Genomic DNA, 13,378 nt, shown 5'->3' with positions numbered 1-13,378 from the left:
ATCTGATTCAATTAGAAGACAAGGCTGAGGTTGATGCCAGCTTATACTTGCTCTTTATTGGATCACCTTTGTCTGGTGTTTACACTTGTGCAGCATGAGTAAAATACATCAGGGTATTGTAATTCAGGTTTGTGTGAGCTCTCTCTCCCTCTCTCTCTGTCTCATTCTCATTCACATTGCCCCCTGGGTGTATATTTTTATGTGGGTAAGTGGAGTGAAAGATAAACTGATTTTATAAGGCATTATAAAATGTTATGGTGAACACAGTGTGCAGCATGTTGATGTGATATGGTGTCAGGAGCATGCTTTGCCAATCCCCTCCCCCCCCCCCCTCCCCCCAGTTGGCTGCTGTCCTTGTAAGGGGAAAAAATGAGCTCACCTTTGGCACATTTCCCCTGGGATAGGACCTTCTGTCCAGCCATGAGGAATGGTTGTTTGGCTCTTAGAGAAATTAGATGTCTTTTTTTAAAAGATCTACTGCTTGGGACTCAAGGGTGTGTTGTAGAAGATGATGGGCTGCAACCTGAAAGAGCTTCAGGGCAGTATGGTCACATGGCACATGATCAGGCCAATGCAAGCCTCACAGAGTTAAAACAATCAATGGGACTGGCATTGAGATTATACTTTGTTCAGCCACTGGCCATTCAACTCTGTTAGGCATTCCTCAATAAGCAGAGAAATTAAATGTTCCTTTCATCCTCTGCCAGTACAGTTAAAATCACTATGTATTATTGGCAGTGGTGCTTGCTGGGTGAGTTCAGCCTTCATACTATTTAATAACATGCCGTAGGGGTTTCCTACATGAAGAGGAAGAAGAATCAGGTACTTCTATAGCCCCTTTCTATGCCTCATTCTTGTCTCTGGGGGTATCTACAGGGGAGAGATCAGGACTGGACTGCAGGGTAGTGGACATACAAAGGCTAGGATATTTTGTTCATGAATCCCTTCCCCTCTGTGCTGCTCCTGAGGTAGCTGAACCCAGCAGAAGTCCCTGACAGCATGGCTCCATTAGACTAGCACTGCTGGGAAGTAGGCAGTAGCAAGCTGCTACTCCAGAGGAGGAAGTTTGCAGAGCAGCATCATGAAGATTCCTTTCCTCGATCTCTCCCTCCCTGTTTTTCTTGAGTGAGAGATCCAAATGCATAATAATAGAGAATAAATGTGAAGTCATCTAGGGAAAAAATGGGGATTTCCTGCCTATCACTTAAAAAAAATATTCTGACTTCAAAGTATTCATGGCACAAGCTGTTTCCTTTCTGAAAATGGGGCTGCAGAACCAGATGCTTAGGATCACTCCTTTTACCCACAATTCATACTCCCACACTGGGACATCCCATGGGGAAAGAACAGGGCAGGAAGCCCACCATCTCACGAGGCATATCCTGTACCAAGTGTATTCCATGGGGGAGTTCTGTAACCATTACCTTAGTTTAGCTGGTGTAAAAAGAGCACAAATTCAGAGGCTAATTTTCCAGTTGAGAAATACCAGTGGCATTGCAATGCAATGTTCTGCATAATGGGCACACCACCACATACAGAGAAAGTGTAGCTCTTCAGGAAGTGGAGAGTCCACAAAACAAGCAAATGATTGTAGCTTCTAACTCTGGGAATTGACACTCACCATTATTACTATTCACTTTAATCATTCCAGGGTATGTGCCAGAAAGCCAAAGCCTTAGATCCTCAAAGGCATTTAGTTACCTAACTCCCTATGACTGATTTACACGTCAGGCCATAAGTGCTTTATTGATGGTTTGAGCAGTACTGTAAATGGTAGTAGTCTTTAAATAAGACTACGCTAACGCATTGACTCATTAGTCTGTCCTGTAATAGCCACGCCTCAGGCTTGCTAGGCAGCATGGCTAATTGTTCTTAAAGCCTGAGTACCATTACGTTTGCTTTTTAAAGAGCCTTCTCTATAAACATATTTCTCCTTGGCTTCAGTAGTTTTGTCTGAATGGAAGACGTAGTTTGTGTAGTTTGGGGATCACTCTTTTAAGTTGGCAGCTTAGGCCACTAAACTTCTCTCTTCATCCTTAGAAGAGATACAGTAAAAGTAACAGCAGTGCCTGATTCCCAACTCACTGGGTGCATCTACACATGTACTTCAATGTGCATTAGCTTATTTCAATGCACAATAAAGCGTCACAAAAAATGTGCTTTTTACTTAATGCACGTTAAGCATTACTTAAAAACCATGTACTTTAGCTAACATACATTAAGACAAACTAGTGCACATTTTCCTAGTGCCTCAGAGGGCATGTCTACATGCGCATTAACTAAAGCGCATTAATGCATATGTAGATGCACCCACTGTTACCACTGTTCCTCCATCCTAGCCTGAAGGGAGTTCTTCTGGGATAAGGTACATATGGGAGCATGAGTTGTGGTGATACTGGTTGCCCTGAAATGGGTGTGTGTCTGCTGGGAAGCTAGAATACCACCATTAGTATCCCTCTAAGGAGACTTGGTGTTTCTTGAAAATCACCATGGCCCTGGTTTATGAGATCTATTTTATCCTATATTCTGTGAAGAAGGTTATCATTTATTTTGGTGGAGCTGACTTATGTCAAGACTACATATGGTTTTGCATCACACAGTGTCCAATGCTTTGTACCTAGATATATTAAACATATGTTTGGGGCACTGAAAACAGGCAATCTTAGAATGGTTTATTCATGAGGCTTTCAGAGATAATATTTCAAAAAGTTTCAACAGCTAGTCAGATGCATCTTGGGCACTAACTTTTTTCCCCCCAGTAATTACCAATATTAATTCAACTGGCTGTGAAGTTTTTTTAGCTTTGCCTTCCATCAGTGTCCAAGCAATTTTTTGTTTGAGCTGTAATCCATCTGTTACCTCAGATGGAATGCAGGCAAGTACACAACATTGTGCAAATGAAATCTTATAAACCATATATTTACATTGTGTGAATGAATGTATATTCCTTAAAAAAGGACGAGGTCACTGATTTGTCTCCCAGGGTTATGTACCTAGATAAGTACTGAGTGAAGCTTCTTCTTGCAAAGTCTCTAACAAGTACCTGACCTTCTTGACACTACTATACAATAAAGAAACACCAACAACTGCAAAAGAGGAAGAATAGATAGCCTGACAGAATCCATGTGGGAGTGTGACTGATTAGAGAGCGGGAAAGAGGACTGTATAATACAGAGAAAGTATTCCTTTCTGTCACTGGTATCATTTTTGCAGTAGCAAAGGACAAGTTTAGGCAAAAGCCTCAGAAGAGCTTTGGGTACTGTCATTGACAGTTCATCGTATCCCCAAAAAGCAGGACTATGATAAGAACCAGATGATCTGAATTTCCTACACCAAACCAGTGACAAATGTCATCTGGGAAATAAATAGCTGTGGTTCCGTCTGTACCTTGGCTTTCCCATCCATCAATGGGTTAAATGCCATTTTGATGGGCTGTGTTTCTGGTTAATCACTGGCACTCATGGGCTGCTGGGAGGAAATGACTGCAGCTACATTTTACTAGAGGAAGAGAAAGGAGCTCGGAACCTTTGGAACTGGAGGAGAAACTGAACTACATGATCTACATTTATATGTGTTGATCTCAGTGTGACACAGAGATCAACACATATAAATGGATTCAGTAAGGAGATTTTTGTTCCAAGATGAATTTTAAATTGAATTCCAGTATGTAAAGAAGACATTTATTTTCTTGGAGTTAGATTCCTTTTATAGAGCTTAGAATATGAATTGAGTTCTTGCTATTCTTGTCTCGCCCTTCACATATGTGCACATTCACACAAGCACATGCATGCGTGCACACACACACACACACACTTTGATGAAACATAGTTCTCTCATCATGGACACAGCTCCTGTTTGGTGAAGGCAGCTGCTGTAATTCAAGGTTGTGTGACAGTTTGTCTTGTTACAGTTTCAGATGGTTTAAATGATTGCTGCGTGCTTTATATTGGGGGAGGGAGTGGGAAAAACCTGTTGTTCAGCTCATGGTCTGCAAATAACATGAATGCCTGCTGACTGTTTAATACATTCAGGAGTGATTATTAAACATTGAAGCTGGGATTTCCTGAAGAGCCTGTATGAGACAGCTGTCCAGCTCCCATTGAATTGCAGTAGGATTTGGGTGCCTAACTCCCTTAGGCTCCTGTGGAAATCCCAGCCTATGTATCTGTCTGGTAGACAAAGGTTTTGCTCAGCACTGGAGTTTAAAACTTGATTCTCCTTGTATAAAGATCTGTGACTAAAGTGACCCAGTCATTGGCTCTTCATTCATCTCTTCATATGAATGTACCTGATTCTTCCAGCTTTCTTAACTGATAGCGTAGGGGATTTCTCTTCCTCAGAGCATTTTTCGCAAGTCTTTTCTTTCCTTACTTCTGCCTTAGGACTGCAGCTGCATCAGGTGGTATTTACAGGGTCAGTATGAGGTTAAATGTGTATTAGGGCAATGAGCTATAAGGAAAGGATTGCTTTTGATTATTCCTGGCAGTTTTTTATATGCTTGTCATTTGTAACTATATTGGTTGAAATTGTTTGCATGAGGTGATATTTCTGCAATTGCTGTCTTGGATGTCAAGAAGAATATAGTGAATAATTGAATTTGCTATAGACAAATCAGTGGATGGCTCCTAGGGAGCTCATGCCTATGACTGCCTGAATGAGGAAAGCCAGTCAGATGTCAACAGAAATATGTAATGAGCCATATCTAGAGTCTGTATTCTGGGCCATTGGCGTTCACTGTTGTTTAGAGTAACATCAACCAGGAGGATAACAATTGGTGGGGTATAAAGCCTGAATGAAATCAGTGTTAGTTGAAGGGTGCTTCAAATGGTAGTAGAATTGCATGGCAGCTCTGCTGCTTCTTCCCTGCTGCTGTGGTATTCCAAGTATTTGCAGAAGTGTTACAGTAATGTACCTGGGCGAACACTGTAGATTTTTTTTTATGAGAGCTCTTCAGTTAGTGAGACCTTATTTCCATAGTCTTTTTGGCTGCATGGGAAGAGAAGCAGTTTTCCTTAGGATATCAGTTATTCTCCAAAATCTGAATGGGCTGGTCAACCTTTCCACGTTAATGCCATACTCCAGAAAAGAAACTAGATTAGGCATGTGTTATGTCCAAGCCTCTTGGAACTGGCAGTAAACAAATACTTCCAGATTTCAGATGGTGTTTAAGGAATTGATAGAGTTTCAGTCTCAGACCTGACTGCATATAGTTCACAAGGGGGAAAATCACTTTACTTTCTTTAACGTTAAACATGGGTTGAATTGAAATGAATTATGTTTATTTCACTTGTTAAAAGAAAACTTGGAGCCAGTTCCAGCTTGAGATCACATGCTTTCTGGGAATATATAGGTCTTATAACAAATCTTGGAATGCAAATAACAGGCACATGGCTTTCTTCTGGGTGGGTGTGCAATTTATTTCAGAGAAATTTGGACCCTTAATGTGTCTTATTGTGCTGATGCATGTAATTTGTGATGAGGTAAGAGTGTGCCATTAATGTGGCTTCACCTTGAAGACCTATTTAATTGCTTTTGAGATTGGATTTGATACCAAGGATCTTGATGCTATTTGAAAATATTTGTTCCTTTGCAAAATAAAAGCCCAAGCACACATTTTTATTTTACGAAAATCGATTCAGAAAGCAGCCAGCTGAAATAACCTCAGTAAATTGGCATGTAGCTATTCTTATCTCACATGTAAATGCTAATAAGACTGTATCTAGGGAATGGAACACATCTGTGAATCTACTGCATGTGTGATATTTTGCAGCTGTGGGGATTGGCTATAGCCAGAGTTTAATCATTTATCTTGCTTGCTTTAATTGCTGAATTTATCCTAGCACTTATGGGGTTGAATCAAAATGAAGTCATGTTGCATTTTAATAAAGATAAGAAAGAATCTGCTTCAGTGTGTCAAATCATTATGATACACACAATGGATGGGACTGGTTGTATCTCTCACTAGGCCAGGGGTAGGCAACGTTTTTTGGCAGGAGTACTGAAAAAACCACAATGTCTACCTTGTAAGGTGCCGGAGTGCTGACATGCCAGAAAAACAAAACTGGGGCAGAGGGGGTACATGTAAGGATGCACTGCATATTTAATACAATTAATAATAATTAATTTTGCTTTTTTTTTTTTTTTTTTTTTTTACAGTAAATACCAGGCTTTCTAAAAATTCAAAACCTGATGACAATAAATAAAACTTCATCTATTGCCTTGTACTTGTGAATATTTTTTTCTTGTTAAGCATGTTGTGATGAGGGGGGAGAGAGGAGTAGGGAGCAGCAGGCACTGAGGGAGTTGTTGCGGGCAGGCTGGCTTGGCCAGGCCCTTGGGAAGGATGCAGCTGGAGGTGAGCTGGGGTCAGGCAGAGAGCGAAGGCTGTCCCAGGGCTCCCCTACTTGGGCCACAGTGGGGAGCCCAGTATCACTGGAGGTGGGGCCCAGCCGACCCGTGCAGCTCCGCGGGGCTGAGTCACAGCCACCCTGCCCACGAAGGGATGCTGCCTGGCTGGGGCAGGATGTTGGGCTCAGGGAGCTTCCTGCTTGGTCTCTGAGCCAGCCAGGTATTTTGTGAGTGGAAGCTGCAGCCACAGGCTGTTCCCCGGTTTCTGGGAACAGCTGCTGCAGCTGGTGCTCAGGGCCGAGCTAGCCAGGAACCTGCAACAGAGAGGCTCTGTGCAGTGCCTGCCCCAGCCCTGGCCCCTTGAGGGGAGCTGTGGGTGGGCAAAGCCGGGACCCGGGCAGACTGAGGGAGTCATGGTGTCTGTTCCCAGGCTTCAGGGGGCTCCCACAGCCAGGCCTTTGCACCAGGGACGGCTCTGCCTGCTTGCACTGTGGCCAACATGCAGGAAGGCCAATCCCAGAAAAAGAAGCCCCTCTGAGCCTGGCGTCCTGCCCCAGCCAGGCAGCATCCTCACATGTGCATGGTGACTGCGGCCTATCCCTGTGGAGCAGCGTGGGTCAGGCCATGCCCCACCACGTGTGCCGCTGGGCACCCTTGCCTGCCTGCCCACCACAGCTGAAGCCCACAGGGCCCCAGAGCCGCCCCCACTTCCCACCCAGTCCCAGCCTTCCTAAGGGCCTGACCAGGCTGGCTTGCCCGTGGCGCCTCCCCCCATGCCACCCAGACCGCCTGGCCCCAGCACTCAGCACCTCAGTGCTGCCTGCTTGGGCCCAGGGCTCTGCCATCTGCTGGAAACCTCCAGGACAGTGACCCTGCACAGCATCTGCCCCAGCCCTTTCCACCCACAGGGGCCAGCCAGGCTGGAGGGTGCAGCCTGGGAGCAAGGGGCAGGGGCAGTAGAACACAGACAACATCCCTTCCTGTCTTCTTCTGGTTCCACCCCCCAGCCTTCCACGTTGCTGGGACTTGTGGCTGCATGGGAGAGCCCTGAGCAGCAACTTAAAAAAAAAAATTAAACAGTTTCTTTGCATGCCTTCCGGTGTGCCAGAAAAAATATCTCCGTGTACCACTAATGGCACGTGTGCTGGGGGTTGCCAACCCCTGCACTAAAGTAACTGAATTCAGTCTGTTTTTTTAGGCCATAGACTTGAAGCAAAATAATGCAGTACTGCATATCATGAGGGTTTAACATTTGATTCAGTTGCCCACCCAAGCTTCACCTTTAAAGAAGTTATTTCTAGGCAAAGGAGCACTTAACACTTGTTTAAGATGAGACTTATCCAATCCCTTATGATACTGCTTTTGGCATAGCTAGCCATTTCAGTTTGGGAAAGATCCAGGAACGGGCCTTGAAGTTCAGAAGGGAGGTGCTTGGAGCTGAGTGAGAAAAACTCACTCTGTTTACCTGGCTCCCGCTCCCTTATTCATCCTTCATTTACTTGCATATTTTTAAGGATGATCCAGTCACATTCATTTATTAATCACATCCCTCCACCTTCACCATGAAATAAGGGCATACCAGCTTTTGTCACTTTGTGTATCATGAAATGGGGATGGAAGTAGCTTCAGGACTGTATGGTCAAATAAATCCCTCCCTGTTTACACAGCATGTGTGTATATTTATTAGGCCTGTGCAAATAGGGAAGTATTCAATTTGGATTCAGCCAATTCAAAGGCCAGCAATTAGATTTGGAGATTTGGATCGCTGTTCTGAATCAATTTGGCTGAATTGTCTTTGGGAGGTTTGGTGCCAATTCAGAAAGATCCAGAGATTCAGCCATAGAGTATAATGGGGAATCACTGAAATACATATGACTTTGTCATTTTTTTGGCTGATTCAGATGGAACTTGAAAAGATGGTAGCCCCTTCTGAGCACATGAAGCCTGCCAAGCTTCAAAGAGATAGGTGCAGGGGTTTCTGGAAAACTGCACCTCAAAGTCTTACAAGCAATACTCATGTCACATGTATGTGTTAAGCCACAGTGGGGTGAAAACTGCAGGCCTTCTAGCCCCTGTGGTGGCCATGAAGCCTGTCAAGTTTCAAGTAGATAGGTACAGGGGTTTATGGGAAACTGCACCTCAGGCTGCTGGCAGGCAAAACTTATGACATGGGTGATTGTGTGACTGTGTCTGTGTTAGGGCATAGGGGGGGGTGGAAACTGCAGGGATGGTGGCCCCTTCTGAGGCTATGAAGCCTGCCAAGTTTCAAGGAGATAGGTGCAGGGGTTTCTGGGAAACCACGTCAAGCTGCTGACAAGCAAAACTTGTGATATAGGTGACACTGTGTGTATGTTAAAGTGCAGCAGGGTGAAAACTGCAGGCCTGCAAGCCCCTGCTGAGGCCAAGAAGCCTGCCAGGTTTCAAGGAGATAGGTGCAAGTGGTTCTGGGACCCTGTACCTCAGGCTGCTGACAGGCAAAACTCGTGAGAAGGGTGGATGACACTGTGTGTGTGTTAAGGTGCACCCTCACTGGTGCTAGGGCAACTACATGACACAGTAGTGTGCCTCAATGAGGCCTCCTCCTCTCCTACAGCCTCAGTTCAGTCCACCATTTTAAATAGCAACAGGTATAAAATAACTTATTGAGCACTAGCACAGTAGCACCAGCAGCATCTCAGGCAACCAAACTGTGACAGAGCCCTTCTTTCCTCTTCTGCAGGGGCTTCTTCTCCAGCTTGTGCGTTATGGTGTGCCCTCACTGTGTGACTCTGTGTGCATGTGTTAAGGTGTGCCCTCACTGGTGCTGGGGCCTCTAAATGACATGGCAGTGTGCCCCAATGTGGCTTCCTCCTCCTCCTCTACAGCCTCATACTGATCCACCACTTTAAATAGCAACAGGTAGCACTGCAGTGCACTGCAGCACAGTAGCACCAGCAGCATCTCAGGCAGCCAAACTGTCACAGAATCTTTCTTCCTTTCCTGCAGAAGCTTCTTCTCTGGCAGCTGCCAAATAACTCTCCCTGCCAGCCTCAGCCCTGGGGCTTAGATGTGCCCAGGGCCCTGCATCCTTCTGGTCAGGTGCTAGGGGTGTTGGTCTAAGGCAGAAGTAGGCAACATTTTTTTGCCAGAGTGCCGAAACCCCCCACAATGCATACCTTGGAAAGTGTCGGAGTGTTGGCATCCCAGACAAACAAAATGAGGGTAGGGGGTACATGGCAGGATGCCCTGCTTGTCCCTCTTATGCCCCACCCAAAGCCCCTTCCTCCCAGCCCTGCTGCCCTGTGCCCCACACCCAAAGCCCCTTCCCCCAGCCCTACTCATGATCCTTGCCTCCTACCCAAAGCCCTTGCCTCCCACCCCTGCTGCCCCTGCCCCCCAGCCTGGGCTCTGTGGCTGTCAGCTGCTACCCAGAACCTGAGCTAGCTGCAAACATCTGCTGCCTCTCCGCCCCGGCCCCGGCCCCGGCCCCGGCCCCAGCCGCCTCCCAGCCCCAGCCCTGGGCTCTGGGGAGGCAGCACATACTGGCAATGCTCCCTGCTGTGCTGCCCTCACCGCTTCTGCAAAGTAGCATTAGAACCCAAGGTCTGGAACAGCCTGCCACCGGAGGTCGTTCAAGCGCCTTCATTGAACACCTTCAAGATGAAACTGGATGCTTATCTTGCTGGGATCCTATGACCCCAGCTGACTTCCTGCCCTTTGGGCGGGGGGCTGGACTCGATGATCTTCTGAGGTCCCTTCCAGCCCTAATGTCTATGAAATCTATGAAAACCTGGTGCAGCAGGGCACAGCGGGTGGTGCAGAAAGCTGCCTGCTCCCAGCTCCCTGCTGTCCTGCCACACTTCCCCTGTGTGCATGGGGGCAGCATGGGCAGCGGTGCAGGGTTGTGTCCCTCGCTGCTGCCCCCACCTTCAGGGGAAGTGCGGCAGAGCATCAGGGAGCTGGGAGCAGGCAGCTCTGTGTCCTCCACTGTGCCCGGCCGCCCCGGGTTCCAATGCTGCTTTACAGAAGTGGTGAGGGCTGCACAGCAGGCAGCATTGCTGGTATGTGCTGCCTCCCCAGGGCTGGGGCCGGGGCAGAGAGGCAACAGATGTTTGCAGCTGGCCCAGATTCTGGGTAGCTGCTGATAGCCATGGAGCTGCTTGCAACAGGGCTTCCATGGGAGCAGCCCAGGCTCCATGGTTATCAGCAGCTACCCAGAGCCAGAGCCAGCTGCAGCTGGGAGACCACAAACAGCTGCTGCTCTCCTGCCCTGGCCCCGGCTGTCTCCTGGCCCTGCGCTCCAGGAAGGCAGCAGGTGCCTGCACTGCTCCCGTTGGGGCTGGGGCCAGGGGTGGGGAGGCAGCAGCTGTTTGTAGCCTCCCAGCTGCAGCCAGCCCTGGCTCTGGGTAGTTGCTGATAGCCACAGAGCCCGGGCTGCTCCCAGAAGAGCTTGCAGCCTCCCAGCTGCCTGCTGGGAGCAGCCTGGGCTCCCAGCTGGCAGCAACTACCCAGAAGTGGGGCCAGCTGCAGCCGGGAGCCTGCAAACAACTGCTGCCTCCCTGGCCGCAATGTGCCGAGGAAAATGGCCTCACGTACCATGCTCAGCATGTGTGCTGGGGGTTGCTGACCCCTGGTCTAAGGACATGGCACTGGCGGGCAAGGTCCTTTGGGTCAATCTGGTGTCTTTTAGTAGACCAACTGAACAGTTAGAGAAATATGTCTTAGCAAGCTTTTGAGTTGAAAAACCCTTTGTCAGGTAAAAAAAGCATCTGTATTTGGTCTGTGTGGTTTTTGCACTGGTCCTGGATGGAAGGAATAGTAAAGAAGACAGAGACTGGCCTGGCATGCAATGCAGGCAAGGAAGTCAGTCAGTGAAAATTGAAATGGAGGTGTCAGGGGGTGAGGGACAGGTTGGGGTGGCAGGGTGGGGGAGGGAAGGGGGATGTAGCAGCTCAGGTAAAAGTGCAAAGGTACCTGGGGAATCAGCTGTCCAGCAGGTCAGAATTCCACTGTCAATGTCTATATTGAGTCCATGAGTTTCTGTACCTACTACCTAGGAGGCTGATGCAGTGAAGTTCATAGTGGTTTGTAAATTCAAACAAGCACCTAACCTCATCACGAGAACTGAAGCCAACTTCCTTCAGCTCAAAACACAAAACCTGCCAACAATCTCTAGTACCCCCACAAACTGCACACCAGAATCTATCAAAGACAACAATACCTAACTACCTGTGGGGGTACATTCCTCACAAAAAACCCACTGTGTCTCCAGTCTCTCAGGCCTGATCCTGAAGGGGAATAATTTACAAACCACTTTTCACAGCCAGGCCTATGAATGTCACTTCAGTCTCCTAGGTACAGAAACTCACGGACTCAATATAGACAGTGGAATTCTGACACACTGCAACCTGCCGGATATCTGACTCCCCAGGTACCTCTGCACTTTTACCTGTGCTGCTACATCCCTCTTTTCTCCCCACCAACCCAGCCAGTCCCTCACCCCCTGACGTCTCCATTTCCATTTTCAATGACTGGCTTTCTCAACTGCAGGGGCTTTCTCAGCCTGACAAAGGGTTTTTCAACCTGAAAGCTAGTGTCCACAGCTGAAGACGGGAGGGCAATCCAGGCTGACCTGGACAGGCTCAGCAAATGGGCGGACGAGAACTTGATGGTGTTTAACACTGAAAAATGCAAGGTTCTCCACGTTGGGAGGAAAAACCTGCAGCATCCTTATAGGCTTGGCAGTGCTACGCTGGCTAGCACTACAGAAAAAAGCAACTTGGGGGTCATCATTGACCACAAGATGAACATGAGCCTTCAATGCAATGGTGCAGCTAGTAAAGTGAGCAAAATGCTGGCTTGCATCCATAGATGCTTCTCAAGCAAATCCTGGGACATCATTCTCCCGCTGTACTCATCCTTGGTGAGGCCGCAGCTGGAGTACTGAGTCCAGTTGTGGGCCCCACAATTCAAAAAGGATGTGGAGAAGCTTGAGAGAGTCCAGAGAAGAGCCACGTGCATGGTCAGAGGTCAGGAAAACAGACCTTACGACGACAGGCTGAGAGCTATGGGACTGTTTAGCCTGGAAAAGCACAGGCTCAGGGGTGATCTGATGGCCACCTATAAGTTTATCAGGGGTGACCACCAGTATCTGGGGGAACGTTTGTTCACCAGAGCGCCCCAAGGGATGACAAGGTCGAACGGTTATAAACTACTGCAAGAACATTTCAGGATGGACATAAGGAAGAATTTCTTTACTGTCCGAGCCCCCAAGGTCTGGAATAGCCTGCCATCAGAGCTGCTTCAAGCACCTGCATTGAACACCTTCAAGAGAAATTTGGATGCTTATCTTGCTGGGATCCTATGACCCCAGCTGACTTGCTGCCCCTCAGGCAGGGAGCTGGACTCGATGATCTTCCGAGGTCCTAATGTCTATGAAATCTATGAAATCTAAATCCCAGGCAGCTAGGCTGAATTCACCTGGAGCCTCACAACTTCACTGCAACCAGCAAGCCTCACACCTGTCAAAGATGTGACAAGTCTGGGCTTTCCCCAGCCAGGACTGTGTGCATGCGTGTTGTAGCTGGCGGTTTTGGCACCTCCTACCCGCCTTTCACCAGGGGATCCTTGGTCCTGGCATTTACAGAGCTGCCGTGCCACCAGCAGTCCCACCAGGTCTCCCTGACCCTGACAGAGTGCAGTTTTAGTGGTCATGCCCAGGACTTAGGGTCTCCTTCTTCCCCATAGCCCCAGCCCATACCTCCAAGTTCATCCTGGCATGGGAGCTCAGCAGGAACATGTTCTTCCCTTCCTGGCTGGTGATGCAGTGAGTGCTGCCTCCAGCTCTGAGAGCAGGGCAGTAACACTAACTGATGTAAAGAAATAAAACAGAAAAAGGTGCAGACAGAGTGAGGAGGGTGGCACTCAGTCCGTCTGCAGGTGGAGCTTGGGGAACTCCAGCAGTGGGAGGTTAACCTTCAAGAACAGCAGCTGCTCCACCAAACCAGAATCCAAGCAGGTGCGGTGTCACAACATCCCCAGCAATGCTGAA

The 13,378-nt window shown here is 47.8% G+C and overlaps 1 protein-coding gene across 2 annotated transcripts in view; it reads left to right on the top strand.

Moving 5' to 3' along the window:
* Positions 1 to 13,378, top strand: part of LOC102561753 (ADAMTS-like protein 1) — a 744,302-nt gene that overhangs the window by 575,052 nt on the left and 155,872 nt on the right. The gene's annotated exons all lie outside the window — the stretch shown is intronic.

This window comes from Alligator mississippiensis, chromosome 3 (assembly GCF_030867095.1).
Source record: "Alligator mississippiensis isolate rAllMis1 chromosome 3, rAllMis1, whole genome shotgun sequence".
NCBI lineage: Eukaryota > Metazoa > Chordata > Crocodylia > Alligatoridae > Alligator > Alligator mississippiensis.
Note: the sequence above shows the minus strand (reverse complement) of the source record. Positions and strands in the feature narration are given on the sequence as shown.